Raw genomic sequence first — 15,260 nt, 5'->3', positions numbered from 1 at the left:
GGATACCCTTCTCTGAGCACATACAGAATTGTATGCTCATCCATTCTTAAGTAATTGATGTACCACTTGACGTCCTCCACTATAAGCTCACGTAACAAGTTTTGTTGAATGCTTTTATCGTGTCGTCGTAAAAACCACAGCTTCACCCAGATACGTTTCCTGTTTTTTCCCCCGCTTCTCTTCCGCATGTCCACACAGTACAATTGTGGTACATGCAACTGCTGTTGACAACAAGTTGTTGTCAGCCATCTTGATCTTTGACGAAAATATATGATGACAGTGTAATACCCATTTTTAGTGCCACGTCAAAGATCTTTGTCAAATATATTTGACGAATATTTGATCATATCTTTGATCAAATCTTTGACAAAGATATTTGATAGTGTAATACCGGCCTAAGTAACAGAAGTTCGTTTCATCACGTTGTGCTTCTGATTATCGCTTCTCGCGTGTATTGCATACTTCAAATTGCATTGTAAATATGTTGTTCGTATCCCGATTCGCATCCGTAATAATTCGGTGGGTAAATGATTCCATACGTTTTTGATTCATATAAAACAGATGCTGCTTTCGTTACATCGTGTTCTGTGGACTTATTTGTATTTGTTATTGGTTACGAATCCGCCTGTGACTGCTCCATGAGTAGTTTCTCGCATTTAAAGGAGAACTGCAAGTTAGCAACTTTTGACAGTGTTGCTATTCAACTTCATTACATCTCGTCACGGAATGAGGACGTAATTCTGCTATGAATGGCGTTCCTTCTGGCGACTGAGTGCAACGCATATCACAGTGGCTTGCAGAATGTGGATGTGGATGTAGACGAGTGTGCTTCGTAGTTTTGGTGACTAGACCCTACATTCTCGCAAATGCTAAAATGCTGAAATAGTTACGCAGATGTTTGGAACCCTTATTAACAGTTACTATAAACAGTACACTTAAGCAACAGTCAATCGAACTTTCAATGACCCCCATTAAATGCCAGTGTACGGAAAACGGACGAGAACAAAAATAACGTAGAATCCGAGTAATACACTTACAATGCATTTAAACCGAGCAGTTCGCACACTGGTTCGTAAGCAGTAACAAGTAGACACGAATCCACAGAATACCATGCGACGAAACCAGCTTCTGTTTCATATGAAACAAAAGCAAATGTCGAATCATTTACCCCACCCAATATTACGAATGAGACCGAAAATTAAGAAGATTGCGAGCAACATACTTACAATAAAATTCAAATAGCGCGATACAGTCAAGAAGGTGGTAATCAGGAACAAAAATGTTCAAATGTGTTTGAAATCATAAGGGACCAAACTGCTGAGGTCATCGGTTTCTAGACTTACACACTACTTAAATCAACTTCCGCTAAGGACAACACAGACACACACCAATGACCGGGGAAGGACACGAACCTCCGGCTGGAGGGGCGCGCAACTCATGACATGGCGCCTCTAACCGCGCAGCCTCTCCGCGCACCGCAATCAGGAACATAATCTCCACTTGGTAACAGGCATATGGTCGAACTTGCAATATTAGGTTTTACAAACAATACAGTTTTGAACCGAGCTGTCTCTCAGGAATAACAAAATGGTTCAAATGGCTCTGAGCACGATGGGTCTTAACATCTGAGGTCATCAGTCCCCTAGAACTTAGAACTACGTAAACCTAAGGATATCACACACATCCAAGCCCGAGGAAGGATTCGAACCTGCGACCGTAGCGGTCGCGCGATTCCAGACTGAAGCGCCTAGAACCGCTCGGCGACAACGGCGGGCGAGAAATAACAGAGAAATGACACAGCGAACCGGTTGCAAATCATTTTTAATACCTTCATCAGAGTGAAATTTTAACAACCGTAAAATTACGTTGCGAACAAGCAGAAGTCAAAATTACGAACAGACATGCTCAAGTCAAAAATTAAAAATCAACAATGTTCCAGCGTTTGGTATGTATAGAAGTAAATACACATTACCACCAGACCACCCATAAAGTATAAATGAAAATTATTATCATCTAGTATTCGTGTTTCGTAGAACAAGAATACAGGTATCGCGCCATATTTTTCCGATTTCGATGTTCACTGCCAGGCCACTGGGAGCGCTGTTGTTGGTCTCTCCTTATCGTTACATGGGCCTTCCACTTCTGTTATTTTGGTGTTCTGTGGGCTATAGGCTGCTTGCCAAACTATGTAATGCGCTTCGCTGGCCCTAAGTTGGGATATAACGTTGCGGCAATTCTGTTCCATGAGCTGGTTCCACGACTAAAATGAATTAAATACATTGAAATGATATGAATGGTCCTAAATGGATGAATTTAATAAAGATACAATGATTTTCAATAACAAACATAATGTCTGAAGGGATACCGAAAAATGTTTATTCACATGACCGGTTTCGATTCCTCTAGAACCATCTTCAGATCTGCAACCTTCACATGCAGCCTTCACATGCTGCGTCACATTAGCATGTGAAGGTTGCTGTGTGTAGACGGGTTACTCCTGTAACCGAAATTGCAGATCTGAAGATGGTTCTAGAGGAACCGAAACCGGTCATGTGAATAAACATTTTTGCAATCAAGACGGATTTGCCACTGATGATACACGTGTAATATCCGAACACTGCATCCAGAAGTTGTCCCATTCATACACCCTATCTGATCAAAAGCATCTGGACGCCTCTATGTAATGCGGCGCTGGCCATTAGATGTGACGAAAGTCCCACCAGTATAGAAGCAACCAGGGAGTACTGCGTCGTCAGAAGAGAAGCAGTAACAGAAGAATGGTCGGTCAGGAGGACTCACTGACTTATGACGTGATCTGGTCATGTGGTGTCGCCTGCAAATCCATCTCGAACGCTTCAGACCCTTCTAAAGATCCTCAAGTCGACAGTTGGCGATATTGCTGTGAAGTCTAAAAGTGAAGGAACAATCACAGGTACACCAGAACCAAGAAGACATCATGTACTGACGCAAAGGGACCGTCGAAAATGCGGAGCATGGTCGTGAAAAATCTCATGAAACCAGAGGAAGGAATCATTCTGGAGTTCCAACGTGCCGCGAGCAGTCGAATTAACACAATGACTGTGCATAGCGGATTAAAAAGAACGGAGTGCAATGGTCAAGCAGCTGCTCATAAGCCACACATTTATCAAGTGAGTGCTAAGCGATGCTTGAATTCGTGTAAAGAGAGACGCCACTGGGCAGTGGATGACTGGAAACAGGTCATATGGAGTAAAGAACCACGATTACCCTGTAGCAATCCTATGGAAGCATTTGGGTTTGGTGAATGCCAGAAGAACGTTAGTTGCCATCACGTGTAGTGTCAACAGTGAAGTAACGGAGGAGGTGGCGTTTCTCGTACTTGGGGTGTGCTCCCCTCACCGCGCTTAAGAAACCGCTAATTATCACATTTTACAACATTGTGTACTGCGGACACTAGGGAAACAGTTCGGGGACGATGACTGTTTGTATCAACACGACATTGCGCCCAGTTCTCTTGTATGCACAGTATATGGCACTGATGCTGACTGCATAGTTCTCGTAGCAGTTCTTCTTTGGCTGGTGTTATGCCTTCTATGTTAATAGATATAATCGTTAACTATGGCCCTGAAAAGGGCTCAGGTATATATGTTTCTGGCGTGAAAGGATCAGCCATCAGGTTATTTTGAATCATATTCTGACGTTGTCCAGGGTACGCCCGACTGCTTTTATCATTCTGATCGCAGATCATTGCAGTCTTCTCGGAGGTTCCTTTCGTGGAAAGACTGATTTTGAATCGCCTATCTCCTCACTTATGCCTCAGCAATCTGGATTTCGTCCAGGTAAAAGCCGTACTGGACAATTCCTAAATCTCACACCGTTCATAGAAGATGGCTTTGAAGCTCGGAAGGTGACAGGAGTGGCGTTAGTCGACTTATCAGTGGCGTATGATACGGTCAACCACCAGCCACTACTAGTCGAGGTCTACAATCTGACCAAAGATTTGGGTCTAACCACACTCATCGTCTCCCTTCTGCAGAATCGCAGGTTCTTCGTCGACTTTCAAGGACAGCGTAGTCGATGGAGACTACAGAAGAATGGCCTCCCGCAAGGAAATGTTTTGCCCCCAATTCTGTTCAATATATACACCAACGACCAACCTATAGCCACAACCAAGAGCTTCTTATATGCTGACGAACTCGCTCTAGCCACCCAGAGCACAGATTTTGAATCAGCGGAGAACAACCTCACGAATGCCCTTGAAGATCTATCCAGATACTACAACACAAACTAGCTTAAACCAAATCCTTCAAAGACCCAAGTGTGTTCTTTTAATCTGAGAAACAAGGAACCCACTCGCAAGTAGAAACTAGTATGGTCGGGGGTTGAACTGGAACACTACGAGACTCCAAAATACCTGGGCCTGACGCTTGATTAATATCTCAAAAAGCACTGCATGAAATGAAGCCGAAAGTCTCCACCAGGAACAATCCCCTACGGAAAAAACTGGCTGGATCACAGTGGGGTAGTCAACCTGAAAGAATCCGAACATCTGCAATGGCACTATGCTATTCTGCGGCAGAGTATGCCTGTCCTGTTTGGTATAAATCAACTCATGCCAAACAGGTGGATGTAGCTCTCAACGCAACCTGCAGAATTATAACATGTTGCTTGAAACCCACTCCAGTCGAATGGCTTTACCACCTCGCAGGAATATCACCACCACCTGTTCGAAGAGAGATAGCTGCGAACAAGGAAAGAAAGGCAGTGGAACAGGAAATTACTCGTCCTCTGTATGGGCATGTACCGCATCCGTAATGACTGAAGTCAATGAAGATTTTCCTTAGGACATCAAAGGAACTTAGAACCACTGCTGAAAAAGCTAGGTTACAACTATGGAGGGGTACGACCTACCTCCCCCCCCTCCCCCCCTGGTGGGAAAAGAGTTGTTGAAGCTTTACCTCCAGGCCATGACAGCGAATGGACAACTTTGAAGTCCCTGAATAGACTGAGATCCGGAGTTGGGAGGTCAAAAGTTAACCTGGCAAAATGGGGACACATTGATCCAAATGATATTCGGTGTGACTGTGGAGAAGAACAGACAGTTCAGGACATGCTTCGGTGGGTCGGTTGTGTCCAGACTCCTGAACCGAAGATGACCTTCAACAAGCAACAGAAAGTGCACTGGAAGTGGCCAAGTTTTGGTCGAAAGTAATTTAATTATAACTGTTTAAATTGTATGTACGTGTACCTGTATGTTTCTGACACTAGAATAATAATAATAAAAATAATTACATCCAGTCTTAAGGGAGCCTCTGTAAGGTAAGAGTTAGTGAACGAAACACTCTTGAAATAGACCGGACTGCCCAGATCCTGACCTGAACGCAGTGGAACAACTTTGGGATGCCGGCCGGAGTGGCCGTGCGGTTCTAGGCGCTACAGTCTGGAACCGAGCGACCACTACGGTCGCAGGTTCAAATCCTGCCTCGGGCATGGATGTGTGTGATGTCCTTAGGTTAGTTAGGTTTAATTAGTTCTAAGTTCTAGGTGACTGATGACCTCAAAAGTTAAGTCGCATAGTACTCAGAGCCATTTGAACCATTTTGAACACCTTTGGGATGAGTCGGAAAGTCGACTTTTCTCCAGACCACAGAGTCCGACATGATTAATTTCTTGGTTTTGGCTCTTGAGGAAGAATGGGCTGCAATTCCTCCGCAGATATTCAGACAGCTCATCGAAAGTGTCCCCAGCAGAGTTCAATGCATCATAAAAGCGAAAGATGGGCACACATCATATTAATGTTCACTAATCGGTAGCCGGATAATTTTCATCAGATAGTGTACACCGTTTTTGAACTTCGGCTGTCCACCTGCTCCGTTCCCACGAATCCTGCAGAAGAAACACTGGTAGCGTTGTTCGTAAATCACTGACCAAGACCTCGGTGATAGTAAGAATTTAAGTCAGTTCTGGACGTATGCTGTCATAGTCCAACCACTAGGCTCAAAATGAGATGACTCGAAGCTGTTTTGAATGCCTCTGGGTTTCTCAGACCGCCTTAGAGATGGTAAATGTGTTGTGTCTTTGGCGTGTCCACCCCCACTATCAGCGGTTTTGTGTCCTGTTGATTTCGCGTAGTGAGCAAGGGTAACGTGACCGTCTATATTTCTCTGTAAGCTCCGTGATCTCTGTTCTCTTGTTCTCATTACCCCTACTCGAGATATACGAGATGTGGCTGTAAAACAAGGGGACTGTTGCTGTCACAGAGTTAGCCGAAGACGATCGACCAGTAGGTGTGAAGCGTGAAGCCTACTTAGGCGAATATAGCATCTGTGCTGTCTGGAGATAAATCAATGTGTAGGTGGCTTTCGTTTGTGTAAGAGCTGTTATTTTTCTTTTTGCCGGAAAAGTATAAATAAGGGAGGAAGCACTGTCGAGAAGTTTCACTTGAAAGTGAAACTTGGAAAATTTGTACTGAAACGTATCGTTTACTAAAAGAAGTGAATGGCGAAGACTGTTTATCACGAACACAAGTTTTTGAGTCGTTCGAATGTTTCCAAGAGTATTGATCGCTTCCTGAAACTGTAGAAACTGGCAAAGAGCGCATAAGGAAAATTTTACACGGCCAGTTTAACACGAGAAAATTTTTGCGAAACTGGTGCTGAAAATTCTCACGGTCGAAGAAAAAGAGGATCGTGAAAATGTTTGTACTGACACTTTGAATACCACTGAAAATGATCCTAATTTCTTGGAAATAGCGGTAACATATGACGAATCTCGGTTTTCACTGTCAGTCCAGTCCATGAACTGGAAAAGCCCAACTTCAATGAGAGCGAAAAATCTCTAACGAGCAAATCGAGATTCAAAGCGATGATGGTGGCTTGTTTCGATATTCATGGAATTGTATATCTTAACTGAGTCCCTGTAGGTCAAACCATGAATCAGTATTATTGCCTTGAAGTTCTTGCTCAACTTAGTGAGAAAATAAGAAAAAAAAACAACCCGAATTGTGAAAGAACAGTCACTGGTTGTGCAACAAGACAACGGACTGCCTCGTACCGCATTGTCTGTTACGAGGTTTCTAGTGAAACATAGCGCCCCAGTGTTAGACCACACACCTTATTCGGCTAACCTGTCATCATATGACTGATCTACTCCCCAAAGTCAATATGCATTAAAAGGAAGAGGATTTCATTCCGTTGAATCAGTGAAATACACTCCTGGAAATTGAAATAAGAACACCGTGAATTCATTGTCCCAGGAAGGGGACTTTATTGACACATTCCTGGGGTCAGATACATCACATGATCACACTGACAGAACCACAGGCACATAGACACAGGCAACAGAGCATGCACAATGTCGGCACTAGTACAGTGTATATCCACCTTTCGCAGCAATGCAGGCTGCTATTCTCCCATGGAGACGATCGTAGAGATGCTGGATGTAGTCCTGTGGAACGGCTTGCCATGCCATTTCCACCTGGCGCCTCAGTTGGACCAGCGTTCGTGCTGGACGTGCAGACCGCGTGAGACGACGCTTCATCCAGTCCCAAACATGCTCAATGGGGGACAGATCCGGAGATCTTGCTGGCCAGGGTAGTTGACTTACACCTTCTAGAACACGTTGGGTGGCACGGGATACATGCAGACGTGCATTGTCCTGTTGGAACAGCAAGTCCCCTTGCCGGTCTAGGAATGGTAGAACGATGGGTTCGATGACGGTTTGGATGTACCGTGCACTATTCAGTGTCCCCTCGACGATCACCAGTGGTGTACGGCCCGTGTAGGAGATCGCTCCCCACACCATGATGCCGGGTGTTGGCCCTGTGTGCCTCGGTCGTATGCAGTCCTGATTGTGGCGCTCACCTGCACGGCGCCAAACACGCATACGACCATCATTGGCACTAAGGCAGAAGCGACTCTCATCGCTGAAGACGACACGTCTCCATTCGTCCCTCCATTCACGCCTGTCGCGACACCACTGGAGGCGGGCTGCACGATGTTGGGGCGTGAGCGGAAGACGGCCTAACGGTGTGCGGGACGGTTGCGAATGGTCCTCGCCGATACCCCAGGAGCAACAGTGTCCCTAATTTGCTGGGAAGTGGCGGTGCGGTCCCCTACGGCACTGCGTAGGATCCTACCGTCTTGGCGTGCATCCGTGCGTCGCTGCGGTCCGGTCCCAGGTCGACGGGCACGTGCACCTTCCGCCGACCACTGGCGACAACATCGATGTACTGTGGAGACCTCACGCCCCACGTGTTGAGCAATTCGGCGGTACGTCCACCCGGCCTCCCGCATGCCCACTATACGCCCTCGCTCAAAGTCCGTCAACTGCACATACGGTTCACGTCCACGCTGTCGCGGCATACTACCAGTGTTAAAGACTGCGATGGAGCTCCGTATGCCACGGCAAACTGGCTGACACTGACGGCGGCGGTGCACAAATGCTGCGCAGCTAGCGCCATTCGACGGCCAACACCGCTGTTCCTGGTGTGTCCGCTGTGCCGTGCGTGTGATCATTGCTTGTACAGCCCTCTCGCAGTGTCCGGAGCAAGTATGGTGGGTCTGACACACCGGTGTCAATGTGTTCTTTTTTCCATTTCCAGGAGTGTAAAAAGCACCACGTGTGGTCAGGCAACTCACAGAGGAAGACTTCCGGCACTGCGTCCATCGATGGTAAATTCGCATGGAGTGTTGTAGGATAGAGGCGAGGACTATGTTAAGGATGACAATAACAATAACAAAATACTGGTCTGGAATACGTTCGCTGGCTCAGCGGAAGATTGCACTCTCGCTGGCCACTGCTGCAGCAGACCGAAGCTGGTGTCCAGTGGCGCGGCATTGTTTTGCGGAGACAAGCACGTGCTGCCTTCTTGGCAGCATCGCGAGCTGCACCAACCCAAGGCCGCGTAATGCACGCGCGTGCGCCTCGCATTGCGACATCGGAGGTCTCTTCCAGACCACATGCTGCTCTGACCTCTTCTCTAAAACTGCGTTGCATCGTATGACTGTCAGCGACCACGACAAACATCATAGTATGAGAAACTGAGAGGCAGTTAAACGTAAGTTTAGGTCAGTAAGTGGACGCGGATTTCTCCGTAATGGATTGCGGAATACTGTGACCGTAGTGCGTACCACGCGACGGAAGATTTGCAGCAGTTCTCCTGCGGTTAAGCCGAGAGAGCTTGATCAAAAGTATTGAACGGCGGGTCAAATGCCTGCCCCCTCCATCTAGTTTTAGGCACCCCATCATTTCTATAGATCACGTAAGGTGAATGCCGGAACAAGCCGCCGTCGACTTCCTTCCACAAACCGAGTTTGTTCTCCGTCTCCAACGACTCTTCGGCGACGGGACGTAAAAACCCTTATCAACCTTTCTTCTCGTTGCCACCTCCGCTACAAATCTCCAGTCAATTTTTAGTTTCCTCCGAACAGACCCGGTAAGTCCGGGAGCCATTCCTGACTGGTAGCGGCGTGATTTTCAAACGTTCGTTTAGCATCGGGTTCGCCAAGAAAGAGATTTTTCCTGTGTATATTGTACACGAAATTTTATTTTTAATTAAGTAGAACGCTGTTTTTGTGCTCGCCACATGGATCGTGCACGCTTGGTGTGTGGAGACGCGGTCATACTTACTCGTACACCCACAGTATTTCCACTAAAACTGCTGGAGACTATGTTTCAGCATATCAAAATCTAACGTCGTAGGGCGGGTTTTACTCTACTGGCTATTAAAATTGCTACACCAAGAAGAAATGCAGGTGATAAGCGGGTATTCATTGGACAAATATATTATACTAGAACTGACATGTGATTACATTTTCGCGCAATTTGGGTGCATAGATCCTGAGAAATTAGTACCCAGACCAACCACCTCTGGCTGTAATAAAGGCCTTGATACGCCTGGGCATTGAGTCAAACAGAGATTGGATGGCATGTACAGGTACAGCTGCCCATGCAGCTTCAACACGGTACCACAGTTCATCAAGAGTAGTGACTGGCGTATTGTGACGAGCCAGTTGCTCGGCCACCATTGACCAGACGTTTTCAGTTGGTGAAAGATCTGGAGAATGTGCTGGCCAGGCTAGCAGTCGAACATTTTCTGTATCCATAAAGGCCCGTATAGGACCTGCAACATGCGGTCGAGCATTATCCTGCTGAAATGTAGAGTTTCACAGGGATCGAAGGAAGCGTAGAGCTACGGGTCGTAACACGTCTGAAATGTAACGTCCACTCTTCAAAGCGCCGTCAATACAAACAAGAGGTGACCGAGACGTGTAACCAACGGCAACCCATACCATCACGCCGGGTGATACGCCAGTATGGCGATGACGAATACACGCTTCCAATGTGCGTTCACCGCGATGTCGCCAAACACGGATGCGACCATCATGATGCTGTAAACAGAACCTGGATTCATTCGAAAAAATGATGTTTTGCCATTCGTGCACCCAGGTTCGTCGTTGAGTACACCATCGCAGGCACTCCTGTCTGTGATGCAGCGTCAAGGGTAACCGCAGCCATTGTCTCCGAGCTGATAGTCCATGCTGCTGCAAACGTCGTCGAACTGTTCGTGCGGATGGTTGTTGTCTTGCAAACGTCCCAATCTGTTGACTCAGGGATCGAGACGTGGCTGCACGATCCGTTACAGCCACGCGGATAAGATGCCTGTCATCTCGACTGCTAGTGATACGAGGCCGTTGGGGTCCACCACGGCGTTCCGTATTACCCTGCTGAACTCACCGATTCCATATTCAGCTAACAGTCATTGGATCTCGACCAACGCGAGCAGCAATGTCGGGATACGATAAACCGCAATCGCGATAGGCTACAATCCGACCTTTATCAAAGTCGGAAACGTGATGGTACGCATTTCTCCTCCTTACACGAGGCATCATATCAACGGTTCACCAGGCAACGCCGATCAACTGCTGTTTGTGAATGAGAAATCGGTTGGAACCTTTCCTCATGTCAGCACGTTGTAGGTGTCGCCACCGGCGCCAACGTTGTGTGAATGCTCTGAAAAGCTAATCATTTGCATATCGCAGGATCTTCTTCCTGTCAGTTAAATTTCGCGTCTGTAGCACGTCATCTTTGTGGTGTAGCAATTTTAATGGCCAGTAGTGTAATATCGCAGTATGCTTCAAAATGACAAAATTTCGAAACTCATATAGTGATAACTACTTTCAACAGCAGTAAGCCGTATGACTACATTCACATCTACTTCTACACGCTAACTCTGCAATTCACACTTCAAGTGCCTGGCGGAGGGTTCATCGAACCATTATCATACTACTTGTGTACTATCCCACTGTCGAATGCCCCGTGGGAAAATGGAGCTCTGATTTCTCTTGTTTTGTTATGATGATCACTTCTCCCTATGTATGTGGGTGTCAACAAAATAAATGCCCATTCGGAAGAGAAAGTTGGCGACTACAATTTCGTAAATAGATCTAGCCGCAAAGAAACCCTCCTTTGTTTCAGTGACTGCCACCCTAACTCGCGTATCATATCAGTGACACTCTCACCCCTGTTGCGCAATAACACGAAACGAGTTGCCCTTCTTTGCATTTTGTCGATGTCCTCTGTCAATCCTATCTGGTAAGGATCCCATACCGCGCAGCAATATTCGAGCAGAGGACGGACAAGTGTAATGTAGGCTGTCTCTTTAGTGGGTTTGTCGCATCTTCTAAGTGTTCTGCCAACAAAGCGCAGTCTTTGTTTCGCCTTATATTATCTAGGTGGTCCTCCCAATTTAAGTTTCTTGTAATTGTAATTTCTAGGTAATTAGTCGAATTGACAGCCCTTAGATTTGTGCGATTTATCGTATACCCAAAACTTATCGTATTTCTTTTAGTACCCATATGAAAGACTTCGCACTTTTCTTTGTTTAGTGCCAGTTGCCACTTTTCCTAGCACTTTTCTTTGTTCAGTGCCAATTGCCACTTTTCGCACCATACAGAAATTCTCTCTATTTTGTAATTGGAATTGATGGTCTGATGATTTTACTAGACGATTAATTACAGCAGCATCTGCAAACAATGTAAGGGGGCTGCTCAGACTATCGCCTAGATCATTTATGTAAATGAGGAATAGCAGTGGGTCTATGACACTACCTTTCGGAACGCCAGATATCACTTCTGTTCTACTCGACGATTTACCGTCCATCACTACGAACTGTGACCTCTCTGAGAGGAAATCTAGAATCCAGTCACACAACTGAGACATATAGTATCTGATAACATAATTAGTGCTGGACAACTGCAGCACGTCACATTGTACAACTATACTGCGTGACAAGAAAGGAGAGTCACCCTGAAGACACGGTCGGATGTCAGTGTAACTTCGTACACATACACACACCACTGGCGAGCATGTAAATGATTGGAGTTGCAGTTCTGTGACAGGTAGATCGGCCACCGGAGTTCATTAGTGATATTCGTGTTTCGTGTTGTTAGCAGGCCTGGGAGAGCGTACGAGGGTCGTGAACTGCGTCAGGTGTTGAGTCTGAGACAGCGTCATCCGTACCTGGCAGAGTCTGAAAGAGACCGTATTGTTGATCTCAATTTGGCCGGCTGGTCGAATTTTAAAATATTCAGATTTGTCGGGCCTTCCGATGTGACAATGGTCCGATGCTGGAGTTTGTGGGAACTGAGAGCAGGCATTCTCGTCGTCAAGGTTCCCATCGACTACGCTTGATTCCCAAAAAGGAGGATCGCAGTATTACGCTTTGCATTGGAAATCGTGGCCCGCTCACATCATCGCCTACCATAGTACGAGGTGCATTCAAGTTCTAAGTCCTCCAATTTTTTTTCTAATTAACTACTCACCCGAAATCGATGAAACTGGCGTTACTTCTCGACGTAATCGCACTGCAGACGTACACATTTTTCACAACGCTGATACCATGATTCCATGGCAGCGGCGAAGGCTTCTTTAGGAGTCTGTTTTGACCACTGGAAAATCGCTGAGGCAATAGCAGCACGGCTGGTGAATGTGCGGCCACGGAGAGTGTCTTTCATTGTTGGAAAAAGCCAAAAGTCACTAGGAGCCAGGTCAGGTGAGTAGGGAGCATGAGGAATCACTTCAAAGTTGTTATCACGAAGAAACTGTTGCGTAACGTTAGCTCGATGTGCGGGTGCGTTGTCTTGATGAAACAGCACACGCGCAGCCCTTCCCGGACGTTTTTGTTGCAGTGCATGAAGGAATTTGTTCTTCAAAACATTTTCGTAGGATGCACCTGTTACCGTAGTGCCCTTTGGAACGCAATGGGTAAGGATTACGCCCTCGCTGTCCCAGAACATGGACACCATCATTTCTTCAGCACTGGCGGTTACCCGAAATTTTTTTGGTGGCGGTGAATCTGTATGCTTCCATTGACCTGACTGGCGCTTTGTTTCTGGATTGAAAAATGGCATCCACGTCTCATCCATTGTCACAACCGATGAAAAGAAAGTCCCTTTCATGGTGTCGTTGCGCGTCAACATTGCTTGGCAACATGCCATACGGGCAGCCATGTGGTCGCCCGTCAGCTTTCGTGGCACCCACCTGGATGACACTTTTCGCATTTTCAGGTCGTCATGCAGGATTGTGTGCACAGAACCCACAGAAATGCCAACTCTGGAGGCGATCTGTTCAACAGTCATTTGGCGATCTCCCAAAACAATTCTCTCCACTTTCTCGATCATGTCGTCAGACCGGCTTGTGCGAGCCCGAGGTTGTTTCGGTTTGTTGTCACACGATGTTCTGCCTTCATTAAACTGTCGCACCCACGAACGCACTTTCGACACATCTATAACTCCATCACCACATGTCTCCTTCAACTGTCGATGAATTTCAATTGGTTTCACACCACGCAAATTCAGAAAACGAATGATTGCACGCTGTTCAAGTAAGGAAAACGTCGCCATTTTAAGTATTTAAAACAGTTCTCATTCTCGCCGCTTGCGGTAAAATTCCATCTGCCGTACGGTGCTCCCATCTCTGGTACGTATTGACAATGAACGCGGACTCATTTTAAAACAATGCGCATGTTTCTGTCTCTTTCCAGTCCGGAGAAAAAAAATCGGAGGCCTTAGAACTTGAATGCACCTCGTAATGGTCTTCCTACAACATTTCGTCTCATCCCGCACCATTGGTCGGAGCATAAAAGCAGGCGGACTATGGAATTACCGTTAACTCCACGACACAGATGGCTTGTTTGGAGTGGTGCCGTGACCGGAAAGGTTGGATTGCTGGTGAGTAGCGTCGCGCTGTGTTCAGTGATGAATCGTGGTACTGAAGTACCCGGATGACCATCGTCGGCGCGTATGGTGCCGTCCTGGGGAGATGTCCCGTTCTTTCAGTATTTCTGAGACACAAAGCGGTGTTACTCCTGGCATCATGGTCTGGGAGCCATCGGGTACGACGACAGGTCATCGCTGTTAACGACTGAAGGGACTCTGACGGCCCGTTGGCAAGTCACAGACATCCTGCATCCTCACGAACCACCTTGCATGCGAGAGCATGGTGGTACTATTTTTTTTAACAGGACAGTGCTCGTTCACACGTGACACGTGTCTCTATGAACAGCGTCCGTGGTGCTGAGGTACTCCCGTGGCCAGAAAGATCCCTGCTTCTTTCACCGATAGAACATGTGTGGGACGAACTGGGACGTCAACTTCGACGCAGTGACAGTATCCAGAATATCAAGTACCAGTCACAACAGCTGTGGGCAACACAAAACAGTTTCTGCGTCAGTCACTTGTTTATTTTGCCACTACGCATTTCGATGGTTCAAAAAAATGGTTCAAATGGCTCTGGGCACTATGGGACTTAACATCTGTGGTCATCAGTCCCCTAGAAATTAGAACTACTTACACCTAACTAACACATCCATGCCCGAGGCAGGATTCGAACCTGCGACCGTAGCAGTCGCGCGATTCCTGACTGAGCGCCTAGAACAACTAGACCACCGCGGCCGGCTCGATGGTTCACGCCATCACCTTCGGGTGGAGAATTGTTTATTTACATGACTGGTGTAGTGAAGAGTACAGACGTCTTTCACAGTCACAGCCCAAGGACGGTGTAGCTTTTTTGTGTCTTTTGCTAATGATAAAAATTGTTGATTTAGAAAAGGCATTTTAGAGGTTATAAAACATGAATTTCTACAGTGAATTGTACTTACAGCGACGGTAGAGTTCTTAACTTCTGCATGCTGTTGCCTGATCTACATCTACATCTACATGGATACTCTACAAATCACATTTAAGTGCCTGGCAGAGGGTTCATCGAACCAACTTCACAAT

General features: G+C 46.5%; 1 protein-coding gene across 1 annotated transcript in view; it reads right to left on the bottom strand.

The window, feature by feature from the left end:
• Positions 1 to 15,260, bottom strand: part of LOC124606720 (BMP and activin membrane-bound inhibitor homolog) — a 269,434-nt gene that overhangs the window by 29,742 nt on the left and 224,432 nt on the right. The window lies entirely within an intron of this gene.

Source organism: Schistocerca americana, chromosome 3, assembly GCF_021461395.2.
Source record: "Schistocerca americana isolate TAMUIC-IGC-003095 chromosome 3, iqSchAmer2.1, whole genome shotgun sequence".
NCBI classification, from domain to species: domain Eukaryota; kingdom Metazoa; phylum Arthropoda; class Insecta; order Orthoptera; family Acrididae; genus Schistocerca; species Schistocerca americana.
Note: the sequence above shows the minus strand (reverse complement) of the source record. Positions and strands in the feature narration are given on the sequence as shown.